At 41.0% G+C, this 13970-nt stretch overlaps 1 long non-coding RNA gene across 2 annotated transcripts in view; it reads left to right on the forward strand.

Moving 5' to 3' along the window:
* LOC123575838 overlaps positions 1–13970 on the forward strand; it is a 116922-nt gene that overhangs the window by 90016 nt on the left and 12936 nt on the right. For both annotated transcript variants that reach the window (XR_006701028.1, XR_006701029.1), the window contains 2 exons: positions 8379–8538; positions 13593–13767. This is a non-coding gene — a long non-coding RNA (uncharacterized LOC123575838). The remainder of the gene's footprint in view (positions 1–8378; positions 8539–13592; positions 13768–13970) is intronic.

The raw sequence follows: 13970 nt of genomic DNA on the forward strand, positions 1-13970 counted from the left end.
ACTTCTCAAGGTCCTGGGTATTCTAAGTGGATTTAGGTAGAAATAACCATTCACCCCACTGCCATTTCCTTCTTCTGGGCAAATGGCAGATGCTACTAAGTAGCAGAAGGATCACTTCCTCAGCCCAAATGTGGTCTCCAAATCATTCTCAGTGCAGCTATTACTAACTTTGGCACTGGTTTATGCAATATAAATAACCTTTCCTCTCTAGTCTAGGAAATTTGCAGCGATCCACCCAATGGATTTCTATTTGGGGAAGAACAATCTTCTGTTAATTTGTCCAACCTCTAACTTGCTGCAAATTCAACTTTATCAAGTACTCTCAGAGAGGCCAAGAGCTACAATATGTAATCTGTTAGAAAGTAAGCCCTTTTAGAAATGGGATTGGCAGAGGTTGTGACAGATTGATTCAAAGGGAACACCAAACTTCATTCCTGAATTTCCTGTTACCTGTAGCCTTAGAATAAATAGCTTGACAGTTTTTTTACACGTGGACTGTCGCAGTGGTCATTGCACCAAACATCCGTATTTTGCAATCATTTCTAGCCGGCAACAATATCAAGAACCCAAGTCAACCATTTGGTTAAATCAAGTTCAAACTGGATTTAAAGAAATATCACCTGGGGTGGGGGGGGGAGGTGCAGAATTTCACACATAGTCTCCAGTGAGAGTTGGTGTAAGGATATGAGAAAAGAGCATGGTTATGATGACAGATCATGTATGTTCCAGAAGATAGGACAGTAACTCATTCTGTCTCGGGAAATAAGTATTCAATAATATCCTCAAAGAATTATATTAGGTACTTGGAGATAAAAATACAATAAAGACAAAATAGGCATGCCTAGATGTGTCAACCCACAGTGTTTACCTTCTAGAAGAATAAACAAACATCTGAAATTGGATCACAGCAATCACAGGTTAAATCTGTTGAGAGATTTCCATGTGCATTTAAAGGAGATGAGAACTCTTAGTACTACAGAAGGTTGTATGATCTGACCTTGCTTTCCTTTTCACACCGATACCATTCTGCTTTTCTACTCCGTTGGTTCACTCAAGGCATTTTGAGTTCTGGCCACCACTGCAAAACCCTACGGGGCTCTGTTCACACAGACAATTTACACAGCTCTATACCGTATGCTTGAATGATCTTCCTTTAATTCTTGGAAAACAGTATTTCTCTGATTTAAAACCTTTGCCAATGATTTTCCTTCTGCTTAGAATGCTGTTCCTCCACACTTCCATTCTTTACTTGACTAATTTCATCTTGATTTCTCGGCTGACATTTTACTTCCTCACCAAGGCCAACTCTGAACAATCCCCATATGCATTATGATCTTTATTAACTCATTTTACTCTATGCTTTTGCCTCATAGCACTTAAAATGTATGATTATATATTTATTTTGAGTTTACCTAGTGTTCGTTTCCATGACGACATTGTATACTTTTTGAGAGCAAGGATCATGTTTATCTTATGTAACAAATGGCTAACAAAGTCCTTGTCATTCAGTAGGCCCAAAGCTAATAAAATATTGAATGAGTAAATAAAAGAAGACTTATTACCTAAATAAATTAGAGGTAACATAATCAGTGGTGTGCTAGAGATATAAAGTCAGATTTGTAAGAACTCAGAAGGTGTGAAAACTCACTTCTAACTGGGACGTTGGAAAAGATTTCATGAATTTGGTGGCATCTAAGATTAACACAAATACCATTTGGACCATGAAATGTACTGAGGTTGAAAGCACAAGAACTCTGGAGTCTGACAGAACTCTACATTTAAGTTGTGTGAATTTGGACAAGTCACTGAAGTCCACTGCAGTGGTTTCCCATGTGAAATAAAGGTTGTGATGGTTAAAAGTAAGTGAGATACCCTTTGGGAGCACTAATTCCGTTCTTGGCACAAAGCAGATGGTTAACACAAGACAGCTGTTACCATTGTGTGGGTGCCGTGGGGCTTTCTAGACCAATGAGACACAATGAATCAAGGAATGAGGGGGAAGAGTGAAGGGTGTAGACAGGGAGCTGAATATTTGCATTTGACTGGAACTGGAATCCTGTGGAGGAGGAAAAAGCATGGTTTGCAAAAACTTGGATTTTTTTCCCCGCTGGGCTTAGAGAAGAGTCTAGAAAGGCTTCTGGTTCAGAGGAGGAAGTTGATCTGGAGGCTGGGTTGGGGAGTCGTGAAGGGAAAAACCACTTTGAGCTGCCATGGCCATAGCAAAGGAAAGCTTTTACGGGTGGCACCAATCTGTGGGAATTCCGAAGCAAGAAAGGGAAGCATTCGAAAAGAGTTTACTGGAACGTTATTTACTAAGCGAAGTTTTACAAATAAAACGGAGCTGAGAATTTTAGGATCTGGTGGCCGACTGCACGATTTCCTCTGGAGCCGGGATCATACGGGAACAATTTGACAATATCAGTGAAAGCTTTCGTATGAAAAACTTAAGAATTTCTTCTTTTGTCTCTATCTTGTGAAATATGTGCAAAAACATTCATTAGATAACCAGCAGTGATACTCTGATGTTTACGTATATTTTAGATAAATAGGAAAGGTATACATACTACTGAAAGCAAGAATCTGGAAGGAAGAGGACTGTGAAGCATGCATGCATCGTAATGCTCCCTCCCTCTCCCAGACTTATGACTATATATCTGTATGTCTCTATCTATAACTGTATCTATATCTGTATTGTATCTAGATACGTTTTTCTAGATATTTCTGCAATCGCTATGGGAATTTAATTACTATCAGCTAGAGCACAAACTGGGACAGTCCTTTTGGAAATCAATTTGTCTATCTATCTCTATAGAGAAACAGACATATTCATATGATATCTATCCAGAGTCTTAAAGATCTGACAGCACACCCTCTAAGGCAGGATCCATGGCTAAATACCATTAGATGCCAATCACAGCACCAAGCCCGGACAGATGCCCGGATAAAAGTGAGTAAGTATCTGCTGAACACATAAATCAATCAATTAGTCAATAAACTTCCGTTCCTTTCATTCCAGTTCTTAGATTTTACTGTGAGTAAGTTATCCAAAATATGGGGCAGAAAACTTTAGAATTTAAAAATGTTAGGGGCAATAAATAAATAAGTCAGTCAGTCAGTCAGTCAGTCAGGGGGCACCTAGGTGGCTGACTCCGTTGAATGTTCGACTCTTGATTTTGGCTCAGGTCCTGGTCCCGGGTCATTGGATGGAGCTCCATGTCTGGCTCTGTGCTGAACATGGAACCTACTTAAGATTCTCTCTCTCTCTGTCCTCTCTCTCTCTCTCCTCTCTCTCTCTCTCCTCTCTCTCTCTTCTCTCTTTCTCTTTCCCTCTGCCCCTCTCCCCCACTCACGGACTCTCTCTCTCTCTCTGTAAAATAAATTTACAAAATGAGGGGTGCCTGTGTGGCTCAGTCAGTTAAGCCACTGACTTTGGCTCAGGTCATGATCTCACAGTTCACGAGTTCAAGCCCAGCGTCAGGCTCTGTGCTGACAGCTCGGAGCCCGGAGCGTCCTTCAGATTCTGGGTCTCCCTCTCTCTCGGCCCCTCCCCTGCTCTCTCTCTTCCTCCAAATAAATAAATACTAAAAAGAAATTTAAAATAAATTTTAAAAATGAAAACTTTTTTTGAATGTTAGAATGTTAGTGAACTTTGGTTTACCTTTTTATTTCCTTGAGTTATTTATTTCATATCTGAAAGTTTGTACTTTTTAAAAGTTATTTTATTTATTTTGAGAGAGGGCAGGATGGGGACCGAGAGAGCGGGAGACAGAGAATCCCAAGCAGGCTCCACACTGTCAGTACACAGCCTGATGCGGGGCTTGAACCCACCAACTGCAAGATCATGAGCTGAGCCCAAGTTGGACGTTTAACCAGCTGAGCCACCCAGGCATCCCTGAAAGTTTAGACATCTTAATCCATAATTTTAGGAGACTTTAATACTAGTTTATAAGAATCATAATTAGGTAAAAGCATAAGGGCATTACCCCAAATTAATGATTAGGTAAATTATGGTATGGCACCCCAACTGAAAACAAGGTCATATTTTACAAACAATGTCTATAAAGAGTTTATATTAACTGGTTAAAATGCTAAGTGGAAAGATACAAGATTTTATATTACAGAATGAGTATACGTAAACATACTAATAAAAAATTAAGTGGTAGGAAAAATAAAGAAGGTAACCCACCTCATGTTAACACTTTTTTTTTGGTGGGTGGGGGGCGGAGATAAGCCTTAAAACAATTAACTGTTATTTTTATATTCCCAACTTTCTAAAATTTCAGTAATAACTACAAACTCCTTTGTTATTAAAAAAAACCATATACCTTATTTTAAAATTCAACATCACCCACTAAACCAACCAATTGGTGAAAGATGAATCACCAGCAAGGAAGGGCTTGTATTGGGGTACTAACACTGTTTTAATTTCTATAGAATATTCACATCACAGTTTTGGGGCACCGTGTGCAAGGAGCTGTCCTTGGTAAACACATGGGAAAACGTCGCGTTAACTAAAACTTGGGAGCATTCTTTTGTGCAGGACTTTTCAGAGCCTTCAACATGCTCCTGTGTATTTTGCAAACTTACTTGACTATAACCACTATGGAAGGCGTTTCCAAATCTTTCCTAGCCTGCCACCCCTCTCCTACGTAATAACTAAAATCCAAACCATTATTGACTCCTTGCCGCACTACATGTCAGGTGTAATAAGGGTGAGGATATTTACATGCATAATCACATTTAATATTAGCAACAATTTTGTTATTCAGGCACCATTACCATCCCCATTATAGAAGTGAGAAAATGGGGTATGAATTTCCCCAAACCCACAGAGCAGTAGCAGAGACAGATCATGAATCCAGCACCAGAGCCTGATTCTCAGATTACAGAAAAATGATTTTGCTCTATTCAAGACACACCGATACGAGTGAAAATTTCTAAACTGTCTTTCCCGTTTCTGTAGACCCATATTGCCACCATCCCCCAAAGAACAGAATTCGTATGATTTTTTCACTAACAATAGCGCCGAGTCCTATCTTTAATCTTCAAAACAAATGTTTAAGCCATAGAGTGTTTCTGACAATTTAATTTATTATCTGTGTTTGAGGTGGGAAAGGGATTGGAGTAGCTTTGGAGATAATTTGATTTGTGCTTTGGATAGCAAATTCAGTATCAATCATTTACACATTTGCCTATAGCTCTTTTCTAGATATTTGTTGCCAGGATGGAATGAATAAACAAAAGGGCAATTTGAATATAATAGCTTTTATACCACAGTGATAGACGTATGGTCATATGTGGGAGAGAAAGACATAGTTTTACCTTTCCAAAACAGCTGAAAAAAATCTGCAAAGCTCTAAACGTTTGTCATTTCTGACATTTCACGTTATGAGTGTGTATGTTCTTAATTGTCACCTTTGTAGTTTATAGCAGAGTATCATGGCAAGTTAAAAAGAGAAAAAGTCGGGGCGCCTGGGTGGCTCAGTCGGTTAAGCGTCCGACTTCAGCGCAGGTCATGATCTCATGGGTCGTGGGTTCGAGCCCCGCGTCGGGCTCTGGGCTGACAGCTCGGAGCCTTGAGCCTGCTTCAGATTCTGTGTCTCCCTCCCTCTCTGCCCCTCCCCTGATCATGCTGTCTCTCTCTGTCTCTCAAAAAGAAATAAATGTAAAAAGAAAAAGTCTTCCATTTAAATGAGGGTTCGGGGTGCCTGGGGTGGCTCAGTCAATTAAGTGTCCAACTCTTAATTTCGGCTCAGATCGTGATCTCATGGCCTTGAGATTGAGCCCCATGTCCACTCTCAGTGCGGAGCCTGCTTAAGCTTCTCTCTCTCCTTCCCTCTGCCTCTCCCTGGCTTGCATAAGCTCTCTCTCTCTCCATCTCTGTCTCTCTCTCTCTCTCTCTCCCTCTCAGAAAGAAAAAAGAAGAATTTAAATGAGGGTTCATTTGCACTCCCATAAACAGCTTCTATTCCATATACACATGCCTACAAGAAAAAGGCACAGTTTGAGCCTTCAGACTCTAGTGAAAAGAATATATTCTGAAACCAAAAGGAAATGGTGAAGCCTACCCTTTGGAAGACTAGAATCTTGCCACAGTTCAGCCTGAGTAATAGCTCAAGTTTTCTGGAAATAGTCCCTGCATGGAATACCAACCTGAGGTATGTAATCTAGTTCAGTCAGAATTTACTTGTGATGACCACGGGCCTAGAGGCAGTGAGTTAAGGGGTGAGGGAAACAGCTTTGCACAGGCTTGGAACTAGGCAGGCCTGGGTCATCCCTGGTCCATGGCCTTAAACAGTTCTCGAAGCTTCTGTTTCTTTATCCAGTTCATAATTCCATGTAGGAATTATGGCATCTAGATCTATTATGTGTCTTTTTTTTTTTTTTTCGATGTTTATTTATTTTTGGGACAGAGAGAGACAGAGCATGAACGGGGGAGGGGCAGAGAGAGAGGGAGACACAGAATCGGAAACAGGCTCCAGGCTCTGAGCCATCAGCCCAGAGCCCGACGCGGGGCACGAACTCACAGACCGCGAGATTGTGACCTGGCTGAAGTTGGACGCTTAACCAACTGCGCCACCCAGGCGCCCCAACATTTATTTATTTTTGAGAGAGAGAGAGAGAGAGAGAGAGAGAGAGCACGAATGGGGGAGGGGCAGAGAGAGAGAGGGAGACACAGAATCCGAAGCAGGCTCCAGGCTCCGAGCCGTCAGCACAGAGCCCGATGCGGGGCTCGAACTCACGGACCGCGAGATCGTGACCTGGCTGAAGTCGGCCGCTTAACCGACTGCGCCACCCAGGCGCCCCTATTATGTGTCTTAAGTGCATGGCACAATGTTTGATACACTGAATAATAAATCTTGGTGCCTCCTCACGAATTCTTTAAGTCCTCCACACTGGGGGACAGGTTCTGTGAGTGACGTACAGAAATTGACAGATGTTATTGTGATATTAATTCTTCTGGAATAATGCTCAGCATTCTATTTAATTTTGATTACTTTTTTTTGAGAGAGAGAGAGAGAGAGAAAGAGTGTGTAAATGGGGGAGAAGGGCAGAAGAAAAAGAGAGAGAGAGAGAGAGAGAGAATCTTAAGCAGACTCAGCATGGAGCCCGACGTGGGGTGTGGTCCCACAAGCCTGGGATCATGACCTGAGCCGAAATGAAGAATTGGACGCTCAACCGACTGAGCCACCCAGAAGCCCCATTCTTGATTACTCTTAAGGCACAGCAAGACTTCTTAGCCCTTAATCAGACTTACCCACTAGGGGCAATGGGCACGCTTAGCAGGTTTATACATAGGGAAAAGGAAAAGGAAGTGAAATAATGTGGTAAGGGGATGATAAAGAGCAAAGATAAAGGAGAAAGGGAAATGGGGGGAGCAGGAAGAAGGGAGGAATATGACAAAGGAGGCAGAGGAGAAAAAGCCAAGGAAAAAGAGGTGTCCAAAAAAGAAAAAAAGAGCTATCATCAGAAGTAACTCTCTACGGTGGCTCGTCCCGCGTTGGACATTCATAACCTGTGTTGTTCTAGCCTCACTCTTGGTAATTAATGACCGTTGATTATTAGTGATTGGTAACAAACATTAATGGACATTTTCAGCCCAAAGTTCAGGGAATTTTTTTTTTTACCTTCTCGCCAGGTCCCCAGTAAATACATCCGTTTTATAATGTCTGGAGTAGTAAGTTCAGGAATTCAAGAGGCAGAAATCATTCAGAAAATATTTTCAAAACCCATTGATCTTCTACTCAATGGAAAACATTTGGTAATGATCAGTACTCTCCTCCGGGTCTTTGTAGCCCTTTGTTGGTTAGCGCATAATCCTTCAGGTCTTTCAAAAGTAGGAGTCAAACTGGTGGCTCCACCCTGCTGTTGGAAGAGTGGACCCTACACAAAAGGGTTTATCCAAGCGCAAGCTCCCCTCACAAGAGCTCTCATGCTGGTTCTCCTTCCCAGGGCGATCAGTCTCCCTGTTTTTAAACATAAAGATAATTGGCAGCCATGGTATCCCCAAAAATTCTTTTCTTTTGGTTTTGAAAGTTTATTTATTTATTTTGAGAAAGCAAGCGAGTGGGGCAAAAGAAGACAGGAGAGAGAGAATCCCACGCTGCCAGCACGGAGCTGGATGAAGGCCTTGAACCCACAATGAGGGCCTTGGACCCACAAACCACGTGATCATGACCCGAGTCGAGGTCAAGAACCCGACACTTAACCAACTGAGCCACCCAGGAGCCCCTTATTTTTCTCTTATTTGAGTTACTGAAAGTAGGTTTTCTCTATTCCTACATCAGAGAGATTACGAAGTAATAAACACAAAAATGGCTCATAACGTTTCGCTAAATATAAAGACGGAGAAATATGTTCTCTTTCCTTTCTAAAAGCACACATTTCCTGGGCATGGAACTGACCGGCCATCCAGTGCCCTGGTCTTCTAGCGACAGCATTAAAACGTGTGCGTTCGCAGATGGAAGAAGTTCACACCGGGCACAAGTTGTAACCAGATCATACAAGCATAGTTTACGCTTTGTCTAAATTCAAACTGTAAGTAGAAAAGGGCTAATGATAACTGTAAATAACAGACTCTGAGGCAGTGACTCTGGGTTCCTATCCAGAGCTCTCATATATGTGCTGTGTAACCTTGGGCAAGTCACTTAACCTCCCTGGGCCGCTTCATCTTTCCAGAGCTACACAAAACATAAATTTAAAAAGTTTAAGGGATTACGTAAAAGATTTGATCGGTAAGACTTTGGCTGTTTGTTTAAATGGATGAACGTGGGTATCACATTTCTCAAGTGTTTAGATTTTATTAGATACGCGTAAAGAGTGTTATTTTCAAACGTCAGTATCTGTGGTAATTACATGCTTTACAACTCGTTACATTTACAATAAAGTTTTCTGTGTCAACTCTAAATATATAAAGAGGTGCCTAGCTTCTCAAAATCGTTTTTAGGAAAAAAAAAGTTATTTTTAGGAGTAAAAAGAACACAAACCTTGAAGGTCATAGATGCAAATCTCTCCCTTCCAAAGACAATAGGAAAATGAAAATTAGTTTTGGCGTAAAGCCATCACTGGGACCATATGAAGTCTTAAAACATTCTTTAATCTGTTTTAATGATTAATATAAAGTTTTTTTCAGGATTTATAAATGGAAACTTTCAATTGAGAGCTGACATAAATTTAATGCAATCCCAAATAAACTGGTGGCTATTTTCAATCACAGTACTGCAAGGCAACATCAAAATGTAAGAGAAAGGCAGTCTTATTAAGAAAGGCAACATCAAAAATGTAAAATTCAAAAACATCTCAAAAAAGTTTGACAAAACTTTGTATATTCAATAGAGTTAAAGTGATCGTTTTGGCTTTCTAGTCCACTGAAAACCGCGGAGCAAATTATGCATCGTTTTCAAGCTTCGCATCAATGATTTGGCCCTATTTTCCTGTCAGCTTGATTCTCAAACTTTTATATGAATAACAGCCTAAAACTTGATGAATCATGGATAATGGAATAATTGTCTTTTCACTGAGAAAAGAAAAAAAGAAAAGACTTTAAGCAACAAAGCTTTTGGGGTGGGAGGGATGTTCATGATTCACTTTGTCATCACCTCCATCCAGAAAGAGATTTCTATTTCTTCAGTTCTAAAATGTGAACCACATTTCAAGCAGGAAACATGATACACGTGGGTCACACAGAGGTGAAACGCCAACACTTTTCCAAGTCTGCCCCCGATGTAACAAGGACAGTTTGTGTCAAGAGGTAGGAGGAAACTATATTTCCAACTATTCATAGTGATTACAAAGAGGGGGGGAATCTAAACCGATTCGTTAAAGAAAACGTTCTAGGGGCACCTGAGTGGCTCGTTAGGTTAGGTTGTTGGACTTTGGCTCAGGTCATGACCTCGCTGTTTCTGAGTTCAAGCCCCACATCAGGCTCTGTGCTGACAGCTTGGAGCCTGCTTTGGATTCTCTCTCTCTCCCTCTCTCTCTCTCTCTCAAAAAAAAAATTTTTTTTTAATTAAAAAAAAAAAGAAAATGTTCTCATTTTCCTCCATACGATTCTGAATAATTTACAGTAAGTTATTCATATCTTGTGTGAATAAAATAGTTTGAAAATATACTCTTAAGACGGGAGTGGGGCTTATGATCCAGATTTCCTTTGCGATGATTTCACTTCCTTTTTCCATTTGAATCAATGACAGTATTTAAATTCCTGTGCTGATTTGCGGTTTACAAAGGTTCTCACTTATTTTTCTTAACTGATCTGTACAATGTTCTTGTAGGCAGGTGTTAATATCCCTGCTTTACAGATGAGAAAACAGAGGACAGAGAGGCTGACTGATTTGCCCAAGGATATATAGCTAGTAAGTTAAAAACCTAGTCTGTCATTACAAAATTTAGGAGTTTGCTCCCTAACAGTAGAGAATATCCGCTTTCACAGTGGAGAGAAAGCTGAATTCATAAAAACAAAGGGTGGAAGGGCGGTTACCAGAGTCTCCAGGAGCGGGGAGCACGGGGGCGGAGGCGGGGGGTATGGTTTAAGGGTACAAGCTTGCAGCCAGTAAATAGGTAAGTGGTGGGGTGCAGTGGGCAGTGTAGCAATTACAGACAACAATACTGTGTTCTAAACTTCCAAGTTGCTAAGAGACCAGATCTTAATTGTTCTCAGCACACACCCACAAAAGGTAATTAAGTGACATGCTAGAGATGTTAGCTAAGGCCAGGGTGGTAATCATGTTACGATATAGCAGCCTATGCAGCCTATGAAACCGACAAGCCCCATACACCTTGAACTTCTATGATGCTACGTGTAAATTATATCTCAATAAAATACAAGTTGTAAAACATAAAAAAAAAAAAAAAGAGCTATTACCTAAGATCCCCGTTTCTGCCCAAGGATTTTCAGTCTATTTTCGGTCTCTCGTACTCTGGTTCGCTGTTCAACCGTGCCAGTCACGTGAAGGCATCTGGGTAAGAGTGTGAAAGGAAAGATCTCATCTGTACTCAGATTTTAAGAACTAGAGCAATGTTATAAGGGTGATTTCAGCATGTGTGCAGTCTTTCGGAAAGAACTTGGGCTTCTGCTGTGAAGGAAGTTAAAATAAAATCTTTGGGAAATTAGTTTGCCCGGTGTCATGTCTCAAAAAATAACAGTCTTCAGCAATAGCAAAGATTTTGTTTTAAGGTCAGGGCATTCAACTTTGGTGCTATTTTTAGTGACTTTTCTACCTGAAACATTCAATGAATTATTCATAGCTCCACGGAAGCGGCCGTGCCCTCTGTTGGTATTTGAAAATAACGACAGATTCTAGAACGTTTGCTACAACTGAGGATGTCGGCTGCAGGTAAGGAAGCAGCAATCCCGCCAGGTCCCAGCCCCTCTCTCATGGAAAGCAGGCACTGTCATTTTGTCGGGGAAACCTTCCTTACCTCCGACACAAGTGGTGCTAGAGATAGCATGAGAGATCTATTATTTTGGAGGTGGGGTAATCATCGTCGTTATTCCCATCTCTGTGCCTCCTCTTCTGGCACTCGTTCTCAGATCTGGTTCTTTGAAGTCACCCGATATTGCAGCTTTTAAACTTAAAAGATGGACAGATGCCCTGCCAGAAAATGTTGCTGTGACGGGATGATCGGGATTGGAAGATGGTCGTGAAAATTACACGACGCCCACCTTGCTCAGTACTCTCCAGCAAACACCTGTGATTTGATAGTGAAAGAAACCCAACCCCCCAGCAGAGTGGCTCATGCCCCGTGTGTGACTGAGCTCTGTTGTGGGACCAGAAAGGCAAAAGAAAGGAGGCAGAGGTGAGAGAGGCCTTGAGTCGGGGCATGGGTGGGATTTACTAGGGTGAACACCAAACACAATCTTATAAACATGGTGATGATAAATTGGCCAGAGTTATTTCAGTGATAGGGAGGAGGAAGAAGAGAAGAGAAAGGAAAAAGGAGTTCGTGTAACGCGGCTCTCCAAAGTGCTTAAGGGTCATCAGGTCAGACACGCCGAGATTCACGTTTGAACTTCACCTTGAGAAAGTGGCTACAGAGCTCGGCACTCAAGTTCTCCTCGTGTGTAAAATGAAGATGCCTCAAAGATATGTCTGCACAATGCCTGGGACGCAAGGGGAAATCAACAAATGCGTACCAACTTTCTTTTCTCTACTCTAAAACCAACGTCCATAACCTGAAAACCCATATGGTCAGCATTTACCCAATTCTATTTTAAAGTAACGACTGGAGGGTAGACCGCTTAAATGGAGTTCCCGTCTCCATTCCTTCTTCGTGTTGGTTGTGCTATATTCCTGTACTTTCCAAACTATAAAAAGACTATTCCTTTGCCTTTGCTCAGAAGACTCACCTTGGAGATTTGGAAGGGAAGGCCCAGAAGTCTTAGCACCAAACCAAAGCAGCCACAAAAAAGCCTGTTTTAGCAACTCCCAGGGGCATCGGATTCATTGGGCCAGCTAAGGTCTTCTGACACCAAGGGGATCACCCATTTTTACCAACCTACAGCTCTTAAATATTTTCTCTACATTAAATTAAATCCATCTTTGGTAAGTTGCGTAAGCCGCTTCAAAGTGGTAATCAATTTCCCACTTTCGTTATCAACTATGATAAAATTAGGTGTGGTCCTGCAGATTGAGAACTGGGAAAGTTTAGGTCACAGCGTTGATCCAGTGACACTTTAGGAAAGATATTGTGATCACCTTGTGTAGTCTGCTATCAAAACCATCATCGTTTTGTTACAGGTAGAGCTTCGTCTCCGGATCTAGACGGAATCCGTTTCAAAGTCTAAGTGTGCGACTTACTACTTACGGAATGAATAGCAAAGTCTAGGCTGCTGAGGCTCAGTAACTGTGTTCCTATATTGAAGATAGTTAATGACCTCCTCTGTACATTGGACTGGGAGTTTGAAATCAAACAACTGTGGACAGAGCCAACAATGTGGTACTTCTCCAGGAAATGTTAGATCACTTACAAAATGTCACTATTACCTAATTTAAAATCCTCTCCCACCCCCACATTTTCAAAAATGGTACAGATTACTGGACTTGGCAGGATTGATCCCGTAGCCTACTAGACTTTGAATACAAGGTTGGAACTTAAGTAGAAATTCAGACCCCTTATATACACCTCTCCCCTCCCCATGCCTGAAGTATTGTCATACACGATTTTCTCCATGCTGTGTGGACTTTCAACTGTTGTATTTATTTGCTTCTTGGGTAGGTGGGATCTGAGTCAATAAAACACTGTATTTCTCCCACATATTTATTATTATGGTATGCTTAACACTGGTTATTTGTTCCTGAGTACATACCAAATTATATATATAATTTGATATGTCAAATATATAATTTGATATATATATAATTTGATTATATATGTATATATATATATATGTATATATATATATGTATATATATATATATAATTTGTTGAAGATTTCAAAGAGAGTCTTAAACATGAATAAGAGGTTTAAACCTGAGGCCAAGGAAAAAGATTTAAAAAATGATGTTTATTTGGAGTTACAGAATTAAAATCTATTTGGAATTGAAAAGCATCGAGGTGATCATATTGTCCAATGTCGTTGAAACCTGCAGGACCCAACCTCCTAAGAAATAGAAGGACTTCCTCTGGTTATAGAGGTCTTAAGAACAGCTAGACCCAGGATTCTGAGATTTGGAGTCTTTTCAGTAATGGGAAGAAGGCAGCAGAGGACAAAACTAAGGCATTGTTATAATGTTCATCTTCAGAGACCTTATGGATCATTAAAAGGTAGGCTAATGACTCCGGATCATTAAAAGGTAGGCTCAAGACTTTCTGTCGTAAGGCTATATCACAGTATCCCAGCTAGAGGACAAAGTGAAGCATCATCCTTGCTCCTGTGGTATCCCTTTGTGGTTCTTCGGTCAGTGCAAGGCCTTCTTAGTGAGCCCCTAGAAACTAGAGTATGCAGTAAAATGGTTCCATGCACTGGA

This window comes from Leopardus geoffroyi, chromosome C2 (assembly GCF_018350155.1).
Source record: "Leopardus geoffroyi isolate Oge1 chromosome C2, O.geoffroyi_Oge1_pat1.0, whole genome shotgun sequence".
NCBI lineage: Eukaryota > Metazoa > Chordata > Mammalia > Carnivora > Felidae > Leopardus > Leopardus geoffroyi.